The 12,460-nt window shown below is 42.1% G+C and overlaps 1 long non-coding RNA gene across 1 annotated transcript; it reads right to left on the reverse strand.

Annotated features, from left to right (window-relative positions):
- Window positions 1-6,325: 6,325 nt before the first annotated feature.
- On the reverse strand, window positions 6,326-7,454 carry LOC143419118 (uncharacterized). The gene is made up of 3 exons (XR_013099095.1): window positions 7,311-7,454; window positions 6,926-7,119; window positions 6,326-6,824 (listed from the first exon to the last, which is right to left on the reverse strand). It is a non-coding gene; the product is annotated as an uncharacterized LOC143419118 (long non-coding RNA).
- Window positions 7,455-12,460: the final 5,006 nt, after the last annotated feature.

Consider the following 12,460-nt stretch of genomic DNA (forward strand, 5'->3'; position numbering starts at 1 on the left):
AAATGCTGTGTTGCTTTTACACCAGAGTGTTTTTCCAAAAGTCTTGGAGATCATCAAGATGTTTTCTGGTAAAACCGAGACGAGCCTTCATGTTCCTTTTGCTCCGCAGTGGTTCCATCTTTGAAGCATGTAGGCCATTGTTGCCCAGTGTCTTTCTTATGGCAGGGTCATGGACACATTCTTTATCAGCTCACTGTAATGATTAACAATCAGTTAAAGGACCAATACACTGGTCTGAAAGCTTTAGCTAATAATAACATCAATATTCCAACTCATCAGATTTTTTGAATAAACTATTTTCTGAGAACCAGGGAGAAGAAAGAGCGAACCCCCCCAAAAATGCCAATGGTTGAAGTGTCGGGGCCAGCTGGGCCCATTTTGGTACACAGACCGTGGACGGCTTCAGATGTGAAAGAGGCCACCTCTCTCCTGCCAGACCCAACTGTTTCCGGTGCAAAGTTTGGAGAGCAGTTGCTCATTTTCTGCCAGGAGTACAGACCTACGGGCTCGGAGGTTCGCAGGGCAGTTGCGGTAAATATGAAGCCCGCGGACGCATTTTCAAAGGACTGAGACCTGACATAGAAGCCGAGGTCAAGTGATCCTATGTGGGGGGAGAGGATGAGCCGAGGTGATGGGCATGATAGTGAAGAAAACAGCTAAGGAAGAGAAGCAAAGCACTGACTTGTACAATGCAGCACTAACACTACTGTAGCAAGTGGGGGTGCAGGCCAGCAGGGGAATGGAGAAAGAAGGAGGCACAGAGGAGGATGTGGAGAGATGGCCGCGACCGTGACCGCTGCTACTTTTGTGGGGGAGCTTTTGGCTGAGAGGGGGGGGGGGGGGGGGGGGGGGGGGTGTTTGTGCCATGGCGGATCCTCTGTGTTTTTATACCTAATAACACGGCTCAGGATGGCTCTGTAGCCAGGGCACTGGAAGGGTTGAGAACGCTGTCCACCCAAATACAGATGATTATGGCATAAATAATCCCTTGGATGATTGGTTCACTAATCATTTTGGTAAATATAAAGCCATAGTGGTGTCTTTGTTGATGTCCATGGCCACATTTGTTGCCATACTTACATGCTGTGGCTGTTGTTTCATACCGTGCCTTCGCACCCTAGTGAACAGGTTGATCATGACTGCACTGACCAGAGAAGATGAGTCTCCTAAATGTCAGTTACCCCTGTTGCAGACTGAAAATAGGGACAGTGATGAGTGAGAGTGAGGATGAAAATTAAGATATGGAATTGTCTGAGACTGACACTGTAGAATGATGCACATTGTAAAATCTCTTTTGAGTGTGCAGTGATGTTGATGTTACATACAGCAGTTAGGAACAGTTTGTTTTAATGTGATTTAATGGGGTTGTTATCACAAAGGGTGGGCATTGTGCTGGAAATTTCTTTATTTTATGTATTGATCACATATTTTAATCATATCACTTTAGTATAGCAAAATCACTCCTGACACCTCTTTGTATACATACATGTGGGATGTTCTCACAAGTGGGCCTCAGGTTTTATTGCACCTCACAGAGGGTGCATTGTAAACTTGAAGATCTCCAGAGCATCCTGCTCTTAGGGAGGTGACGGGTGGTCATAACCTTTCTTAGAGTAGAGTGGGAGAGGCGCAAGGATGAGCTGGACTGAAGGTATAGAGATGTATGATGTGCTGTGGAATGTTCTTTGTTTGTGTTCTGGGAGGTATAAAATGGTTCAGGGCGGTGTCCTTCTTCAGAAATTGTTTGCTGTTTGACCTGTGTCAGGTTTGTATAATGGATTGTCATTTATGCTTAGAAATATCTACTCATATGTGCTTAGAGTTTTATAAAAGATTGCATAATGATAGAGGTTTGATCCTTAGCAGACCGTAAAGACTCTGTGTGCCTTCCAGAGTGCTCTGGCATGCACACACACCTTAAGGTCATGAGAGCGGTCATATCTCCACTTACTGATTCATGGTATAGGAGGACACCTACTCTGTATCTGGTTAAGTATACGAGCCTTTTGCTTAGATGGACCGCTGGACTCCTGGCACCAGCTTTGGGGAGTCTTCACAGGGTCACATCTTGACCCCACACACACACACACACACACACACACACACAGATAAGGTATTCTTTGTCCGCATGTATACCTATGTGAAACGTCATGTTAATGAACCCATGCATATTCATGTAACTACAATAAAAGGAGTGCTACAGGGAACCTGGCTGAGAGTCCGACGGAGGTCAAGTGGGCGCTACGACATCTGGCTCCGGTCCGGTCTCCCTCATGCATGAGTAACACAAAGGACTTTGCCTACTTGGTGTTCAATGCTTTTGCTGTGTAGTTAAATTGTCTCGTTCCAGCGGTGGGCCTGTGCTAGACAGACCCATCAACCTGAACATTTTCTCCACTGCAGTGTTTTTCTTTTCTTTTTTAATAAACCTCACTTCAAAAGACACGCTCGCCTGGTGGTTGCATTTTTAATCAAGATTTTCCTTAACAACTTGTTGTTAATTCAGGGTACTGCTAAAGTCAAGGAGACTGGGAAATTGGTGCTAGTAATAGTTGGGCAGCACAGCAGTAAAGTGGTTAGCACCAGGGGTGGGTCTTGATTATCGATTTATCCATTAAAATCGATTCTAGCTTGGATAACGTGATATCGAATTATTAAAATCCTGAATTTTTAAATACACATTTATTTTGCCCGAAACGCCAGAATCTCAGGTTAAACCTCACAAAATTTCAACAACCACCAAACAGCTAAAACAGTAAATGAGAGCAGGAACACAAAAGACGTAAACACAAAGCTCAGACCCGCCAAAACATCAGAATCAGCGAGATGTGACTTTCTCACCGACGGCACGAACACGGTCGGGGCTGAAAGCCGACAGCTCGCTGAGCAGAGTGAAGCTGACCCCCCACCCACTTAAAAAGTAAAGGCAAATAGGCGGAGCGGTTAGTGCTACATTTGTGCAGGTTTGTGCAGGTTTGTGCAGGTAAAATTAGCGTTTGTGCTGCTACGGTTTCTGAGATATTAAACTTTATTATATAGGTCGTTCAAAGGTCACCATCCTCCCAGACTGCTCCATAACAGACCAAAATGGTCGACTTTTTTAGTGCTACGTTTGTGCAGGTTTGTGCAGGTAAAATTAGCGTTTGTGCTGCTACGGTTTCTGAGATATTCTGTTATGGTGTTACTGCTGAAAAATGTCTTTTTCAGAATCAGAATCAGAATCAGAACACTTTATTAATCCCGAAGGAAATTAGGGTTACAGCAGGCAGCACGCTAATGGCGCATGCGCACTTACAAAGGAACCTTCTGACCAACTTTACACAAACATCACATTGGGCAGACATGTCAGAAAGGTCGGCTGATAGGAAAAAACAACGAAAATACATAACATGAGGTAAGAGGAGGAGAAAAAAAACTCCACTCAGACTGAGCTCCTAGTGGGAGAACAGTTTGATAACAGAAAAAACACCTCAGCACAAAAGCACATGACTATCAATACACCATAGAAACACAAGACAAGCAACAGGGGCGGGTAAAGGGTAAGAGAGCCGGTGTAAACAGCGCATCCGGTCCTGCAGCATGTCTGCGCTGGTCCAGTTGACTGCTATCTTCCCCGGGAGGGGACAAGCATCGAAGGCCTTTGGAAAGGGAGGGGGGATCAGTGTGTGCACATCAGTGTATATGTATGTGCGTGCGTGTCCATAGTTCAGCTGAGACAGTGTCCTTCGCCCCGACAGGCTAAGTAAACAGTCTTCCAGCCAACCCAGGTGGCCTTGCATGGGATGGGAAGGACAGTCATAACACAGTCGTTATCAGGGAGTGATTGTTCGGCTCCAGCCTTGGGCCTGCAGCTGGCGCCGTTATGGGGATCCGCAATGTTCATGTTGATTTTGTTAATTTCCATGCGAGCAGCCCAGGAGAATTTTCAGGCTGGTCTTTAACAGTCTGACACTGGCCTCTCGATCTCCCGTTGGAGAGTCGCGAGCCTCCCCATGATGGTATCAAACGTCTGTTCCAAGGTGTTGTCAGTCTTTTGATTCTGAGACCTCACAGCTGCAGTGATCCGTTCCGCGATGTTTTCCAACTGTCGCTCAAGGGTCTCATTTTGAGCAGGCCTCTCTCTGATGTTTCCCCTCATACGCTCAATGGTGTTGTTTTGAGCCTTCCCAGCAGCTGTAAGCGTCTCCAAGGTGTTGACCATATTACGTTCGTTGTGAGAGGTTGCGCCTCGTTCCATTTCGATTCCAGCGGGCAGCCTTGGGGGGGTTTGAACAGCCGGTTCCACTCTCTTATTTCTCCGATAAACCAGGGCTAAGCCAACGCCGATCAGCAAGAACCCTGTTATCACGGGGTAGATATCTTCTTTCAAATGACCTTTCACTTTGTGTGTTCATTTGTTCAATAAAGTTCTGTTAAAAAAAAAATCTTATTGTATGTAATCAGCTAAATTTGTAATGAGTGTAGTTTGTTTCTTTACTTCGATCACTTTTCGTTCATAAAACTACGATGCACATGCTTGAGGATTTATTTTTTTTAGAGTGGATTAAAAAAACTTTATTGAAAACTACATTTGAACATTTTACACTCCCATGAACACGCTTTGAGAAAAGAACAAGCTAGCAGTCTTTTGCATCAAATACACATTTTTTGGCAGAAAAAAGTATTATTTGGCACTACTGTGTCTGAAGGATTCTTAGAACAGCGTTCATCTGATTTCTGAACAAGGTGAGCTTACATTTAAAATACTGAGGTTTTAGTTACATGACACAGCTAACTGTCTGGATCAAAGGGATTTTTTTTCAATGTTAAACATTTTCAAAAATACAGCAATTGCAAATTTGCAAATCCAAGAAAACTTAAAAAAATGTTTTTAAAGCGCTTTAAAAACATTCAGTACACTGGACTAAAGTGCTGTACAGTACATGTTAATGGATTAAACACTCAAGTCAATAAAACTCATAAATTCAATAGCTCCATCTTAAAAGCAAGAATTCAACAAAATATGAAAGTGTAGATTGGTGGGGAACTTGGGGGAGGGGTTACTCCTGGCTGAATATATAGGTCAGAAATCACGTTTTGCTCCATCATAATCATAGTGTTTTTTTTCTTTTATTTAGATGCCTCAAAAGCCATCTGTAGACAAGGTTTCCACTTTTTCAATTCTTTGCAATTCAAAAGAGGCCATAGTCCAAAATGGCAAAATAGCCCCTCCAGCTGCACCAGTCTGGAAAGAGCTGAGTCAGCAGCTAGAAGACATGATGTCAGCAAAGGCCCTGTACACTTTTGTGAAGCTAAATAGACACAACATCTGGTCAGCTTTGGAAATCAGTGATCAGGAAAGTAATCAGGAAAGTAATAGTGAAGGAGAATTAGATTCACATTGCATTTCTCCTGGACAAGAAAACTGTCAAGCTTTTGAACTAGACGTCCCTTTTGAGGACTGGGTTAAATTTATTCCTGAAAAGGTTGAATACAATGACAAGTTTTCTCCTTCTCAAAAAAGGGAATACACAATTTTGAAGCCTGGCACTTGGACTCATATCATCAACGATCTTATATGGAAGAAGATCAAACATACATGTACACTTGTGTTCCAAAGAGCAAAGGTCCAAGGTCAATTCTCTGGACATTGGAGACGACTGTAAGGAGTGTCGTGGCCAGTTAGAAATGTCATGTGACAGACAGACAGCAATTAATAGTCCAATGGTGCCCCAGTGTTTCATGAGAAATACAGATCTCTCTGCACACTGGCCACTCCAAGCGGTTCATGTCTGGAAACCTGCGTGAACAGATCGCTAAAGAGCTGCGTGAGGGCAGAATGGGACCGGCTGCATGGAGCTCAGTGAAGCCAGCAGATTTGATGGGGATCCTGAGCCAAGCCACCTTCCAAATTTGGCCACTCTGCAAAAAGCCAAACAAGAGAGAAAAGACTTGGAAGAGATAAGGACCCCATTGCATCTCTGCCAGTGTTGGGTAAGTTACTTTAAAATAGTAACTTAGTTACATTACTAGTTACTTCTATCAAAAGTAACTCAGTTAATTCAAGTTACTCGTTACTTTCAATGTAACTAGTTACTAGGCAAAGTAACTTTGGTTTTATTTAGAATTCTCTTGTTAATATGTTGCTTCCATTACTTTGCAGTCTTCTAGCTTGCTTACATGTTAGCACTATCCTGCCACAGTGCACTGTGCCACCTACCAATAGAAAGGAAAAGATAATTTGCACATTTCCACGAGAGAAATCCCACGCCTGGACCGTCGTTGACCGCCGCCATGATTCTTGCCTACATCACAGCGTCATGTGCGCCTTTTACATCCAACACAAAAACTGCAGTCGTGGTGCTTTGATTGCACTCCGAACTCGGAAATTCTGCCTTCTGAATAGGAAGATGTAGGTAACACCAGACTGCAGATGAGCTCCATACAGGGCTGGACTGGGACAAAGAATCAGCCTGAGCATTTTGACTAGAGACCGGCCCACCATTATAGGAAAAATCATAAAAATCTACAGGAGGAGGGCAGAGCTGCTTAGTGTAATGTTTGAAGCTGTCTCGTTGAGGTCTGCTGCAATCCAAACCGATGCTCAGTGCGATATCTCCGCTGTAATTGCTAAGACAATGAGGAACATCTCAAGTGTTTATTTTACCAAACACTGCTCTTCACAGCACTGCTACCTCAGCAAAGGGATGACAAGGGAAGTGCCATTTGTTCCTCCTGCCATCTCTGTCCTCAAAGAATCTGCTATGGCTCATCCTGGCACTGCTGTGGAAGCAGGACTTGGCCTACCTGAGTCTACCTGCCTGTGGCCACTCTCCAGTCCATCTCTGGAGGCCAAACAGAAGACAGCACCACAGGAAATGAGCTCTGTGCAGGGACAGTTACTCACAGCTACAACATTGGAGATATCGTGTGGATTGATACTGACCTTGCAAACCAAACAGAATTTCCACTGAATGAATTTCCCTCCAACCTGGTTCTCCGAGGAAAGTGGTTCACTTTGAGGGCATTAATGCTTTCCATGGAAAGGTGGTGGTTTGGGGCATTACACTGCATACTGCAGGAGAGCTCCATGTGTGTGGGAGTGCTATGATGACCTGGGAAATGGAGTGACAGGAGCATCTGAAAAGAAAAAACCCCATACTGTGTTATACACAGTATAATGAGTGCTGCCTGCATTTTTCTGTTTTATTTGGTTCATTACAGTTACATGTGTTCAACGTGGCTACTGTGTGTTAAAGTTAAAGTTCTAAATTAAAAATCTTTTAACACTCTTTTCTTTGTCAGTCTGATGTATATTTGCTTTTACACACCCAGTCACCTTCACCCGTAGCCTTGAAAGTAACCGTTCCATTTTTCTGTATTTGTTTGGTGTTGACCTGGTGGCTTAAGTCAGGGGTCAGCATCCTTTTCAGTTCAAAGGGCCCCTTTTTCCCTGCTGCTACAAAACCTGTCTGGAGCCTAAAAAAAGATTTTATAAGAAAATGAATCATCAAACCTTTATAACAGAAAAAAGTATTTGTTAAAATGAAGCCAGCTAAGTGACTAATTCCATAAAAATTGAAAATTAGGAAAGATGGGCAACCAACTTGAAAATTACAGCAAACAGATTTGAAGCTAAGAAACATTAAATCACTTTTAAAAGTCTTGTACATTCAGTAAATAGTCAATGCAGATACAGTGGGGCAAAAAAGTATTTAGTCAGCCACCGATTGTGCAAGTTCCCCCACTTAAAATGATGACAGAGGTCAGTAATTTGCACCAGAGGTACACTTCAACTGTGAGAGACAGAATGTGAAAAAAAAAATCCATGAATCCACATGGTAGGATTTGTAAAGAATTTATTCAAGTATGGGTAAGGTAAGGGTAAGTGACGGAAGTGACGGACAAGGTAAGCGACCCATGTTGTAGGTGACGTCAGACGCCGGAGAATTGGCAGAAAAAAAGCAAATGGTAGCATAGAGTTTAACAAAGGTTTTTCAAGCTTCAGTATTACCAAATATACTAATCAATTGTCATATAACTAACAACATCTGTTTTATCATCTCTAACACCCTGGAGGACAACGGGGAGAGTTTAGACGCTCTCCAAGATTACATCGACCGCTGTTTTCAAGATTTAGTAATGAAGAAGGCCCAGAGTGCATCTTCCCCGGCCAAAATTGAGACGCCGTCATCGAAGAGATGTCGCCCGGCAGACTCCCCCGGTACAACATCGCCTGCCGGCAAAGACATCGCAGACATCCTGGAGTCAATCGACAAGCGATTGTCCAGTTTCGATGCGAGGCTGTCCCTGGTGGAGATTTTACACCGGGAATTTAAATCTCTGAGAGAATCCCTGGAATTCAGCCAGCAGCAGGTGGAAACGCTTGCCGCTGAAAATGCCACGCTACGGGAGTCGGTCAAATCTCTTACCGATAACGTGACCCAGCTAAACATTGAAAATAAACAAATAAAAGAGTCCGTTATCGATCTACAAGCCCGTATCATGAGATAATCTTGTGTTTTCTGGTATTCCAGAAACTGCCGGAGAGGACGCAGAGGCAACGGTGAAAAACTTCATTAAAATCCACCTGAAGCTGCCGGAGGACACCGTAAAGAACATCGACTTCGATAGAGTACATCGCTTGGGGGGCGCGCGGTCGCGGACCGGGAGACCACGGCCTATTGTGGCCAAATTCAGTCAATTCAAACAGAAGGAACAGGTGAAGAGTCGCGGCAGAGAGCTGAAAGGAACGGACTTCAGCGTGAACGACCAGTTCCCCAAAGAGATCCTGGAACGACGCAAGGTCCTGTTCCCAGTTCGACGTAGCTTTATCCAGAAAGGCTCCCGTGCTGTCATCGCCGTGGACCGGCTCTACGTGGACGGACAGCTCTACCGCAACCCCGGCACCACACCGTGGTTATATTGACTGCACTCCAGATAAGAACCCGCTACACTCTTTTCTTATTCATTCACACTTTCTCCTTTAACATGGGTTTAACCTAGTAATATCAATATGATGTCATAGCAGATATAACACCGTCACCCTCCGTCATTGCTTTAATTGGAATGTTTCCGTTTCGTTTCTTTTTTTTTGTTGTTGCTCACAGTTCATGTGGTTTCTTTCTTTCTCTTGTCTTTCACTGCTGTGATCACCTACAAACAACACCCTCTATTTCTCCATATTTTCACACCGCGATCACGCAAACACATCAGCTCAACGGCAGCACATTCACAACAGCCTCACAGCACGCACAGACTTGCAGGACACATAAGCAAGCCACGCTTGTTCATATTAGTGAATATTCACACATAGTCAGACTTATGGAGCCTCTCACCACACTTCTTTTTCTCTTTCTATTTACAAACAAGGGATGTTTCCATATTCTCTCCACCCGTCTAAACGAAACACCCAGCGTACATCATTAGACATACACACACAATTATGGGCATGCTGAGGTTTGTCACATGGAATGTAAATGGAGCTGGCACCAGAGGAAAGAGGTTAAAGATATTTAACTAGCTTAAAAAAACTACAGGCAGATGTTGTTTTATTACAAGAAACTCACAGACCTGTCACAGGTTTAAACGAACTTAAAACACCTGAGTTTCCTAACGTGTTTGCAGCCTGTTATAATTCTAGACAACGGGGAGTAGCAATTTTAATACATAAAAATGTTAATTTTACAGTACTCGATACAGTTATAGATCCAGAGGGTAGATTTCTAATTACTAAACTATCAATATTGAACAAAAAACTATGTATTGTAAGCAGAGATGGGCAGTAACGCGTTACTTGTAACGCGTTACTGTAATCTGATTACTTTTTTCAAGTAACGAGTAAAGTAAGGGATTACTATTGCAAAATCGGTAATTAGATTACCGTTACTTTCCCGTAGGAACGCTGCGTTACTGCGTTACTAAAACCGTGATTTTTTTTTGCGAGAATGTCTCATGACAGTGATGTAAGCAAGTGCGACGTTGGTGACAGCAGCTGTGTGCAGATCAACAATGGATAATATATCGAGTGCGGGAGAGAGTATGAGCGTGCAGCGTTTAAAGTGTGGAAGTACTGACCTTACTTTGAGTTTGATTCCATAAAAAGTGACAAAAACATTAGCGTCCATCGTGCGTGGGAAGAAAACTTCTTTTTACAGCGAAAAAAACCCCTAAACCTAAGCTACGACGTGATGGGAAACTCACAGAGACACTCGCGCGGATTCTTCAACTGACCGCAGCACACCTACACCAGGGTAACCCTCCGCCTACCCTGCTCCTGCTTTACAGGTGAAAATAGAGCAAAAGGACCGCTGAGTCTTTGACTTTATTTATTTTCTGCTGTGTTTTACTTGCATCTGTTTGAAAGAGTGAGTGAAAACACAAAAAATATTTTATTTTATGTGCTGGAATGTGTAGAAAATAGGTTTAAATGTTAAACTAATTTATTCAAGTCAGAGAATGTTGCATATAATTAAATGTTTTGCTTGATGCATAAAGTTAAAAGATTAAAACTGATAAAACAAGTTAAAAAAAGAGACTTTTCCATTTGATTACATTTTGTATGATGGATTATGTAGAAAAAGTAGAATTGGGCTGAAAGATCTATCACTTTATCACCTCTTCAGGTTGTAAATCGTGTTTTTAAAAAGTAACTAAGTAACTAAGTAACTAAGTAATTAATTACTTTTGAAAATAAGTAATCAGTAAAGTAACGGGATTACTTTTTGGGGGGAGTAATCAGTAATTAATTACTGATTACTTTTTTCAAGTAACTTGACCAACACTGATTGTAAGTATATATGGTCCAAATGTTGATGAACCCTCATTCTTCCACGGATTTTTTAGTGCACTCTCTGAACACCTTGATTGCACACTCATTCTTGGCGGTGACCTCAACCTTGGACTAAATGAAGACATGGATAGGCTCAACACAACAGGAACTCAGCGCAATTGGCAGTCCAAAAATATAATCAAACAGTATATGAGCGACTTTGGTCTTTGCGATGCATGGCGCTCTCTTCACCCCACCAGTAAGGAATATACTTTTTTCTCGCATGTTCATCACTCTTACTCTCGTTTGGATTATTTTTTGGTCAGCAGCTCACTGCTGAGTGACATTTCAGACACTGAGATTCATCCTATAGCTGTCAGCGATCATGCTCCTGTATCTTTAACACTAATGCACAAGAATAATACTACGCCAAGTAAAAACTGGAGATTTAATACATCACTGCTTAAAGATGAAGACTTTATTAAATATTTTAAAAAGGAATGGACTTCATATTTAGACTTTAATGACACTCCCGGAATATCTGCTTCTGTTCTATGGGAGGCAGGGAAAGCTGTGATGAGAGGTAAAATAATTTCTTTCTCATCACACAAAAAGAAAAAAGAAACAAAAATATTCAGGAATTAGAAAAAAACATCAAATCACTAGAAGAAGCCTACGCGTGCGACCAAGATCAGGAAACATTGAACAAAATATGCAAAACAAAACTGGAATTAAATGAAATTATTAATAAAAAAACACAATTCCTTATACAAAGACTTCGCTTGCAGAATTTTGAACACAGTAACAAATCAGGTCGATTTCTAGCTAACCAGTTAAAAATAAATAAAGAAAAAACAACTATATGTGCTGCTAAAGATTTATCGGGGAACACAATATATGACCCTGGAAGAATAAACAACATTTTTAGGGATTTCTATGAAACTTTATACTCACCACAAATAAACCCATCAAAAAATGAAATTGATCTGTTTCTTGACAATGTAACTCTTCCAAAATTACTAGATAGTCAAGCAATGGAACTGGATTCGCCACTGACGCCAAGTGAACTCCAGGAAGCTCTGATAAGTATGCCCAATAATAAGGCTCCAGGTCCAGACGGCTTCCCTGCAGAATTCTACAAAGAATTCTGGATAATTTTGGCACCAGTATTCCACAGCATGTTGCAGGAAATCGAGGAAAAGGGCAGACTACCACCAAATATGAATTCTGCCAACATTAGTCTCCTGCTAAAACCAGACAAAGACCCTTTATTTCCCTCAAGCTATCGTCCAATTTCTCTTTTAAATGTAGACCTTAAAATAATCTGCAAAGCTCTCTCAGAGAGATTAGAGAAAATGACCCCCCTCTTAATTCATTCTGACCAAACTGGTTTCATAAAAGGTAGGCACTCCTCAACAAACACTCGTAGATTACTTAATTTAATAGACTACTCATACGATAAAAACATCGAAACCATAATATTATCTCTAGATGCAGAAAAAGCATTTGACAGAGTTAACTGGAAATTTTTATTCGCAACTTTACACAAATTTGGTTTTGGAAACTCTTTCATAAACTGGATAAGAATATTATACAATTCCCCAACAGCTCGTATCAGAACAAATGACCAGACATCCTCCAGCTTCTATCTCCTGAGGGGCACCAGACAGGGATGCCCACTCTCCCCTTCACTTTTTGCAATTTTTATCG

The sequence above is a fragment of the Maylandia zebra genome, linkage group LG6 (genome assembly GCF_041146795.1).
Source record: "Maylandia zebra isolate NMK-2024a linkage group LG6, Mzebra_GT3a, whole genome shotgun sequence".
Taxonomy (NCBI): Eukaryota; Metazoa; Chordata; class Actinopteri; order Cichliformes; family Cichlidae; genus Maylandia; species Maylandia zebra.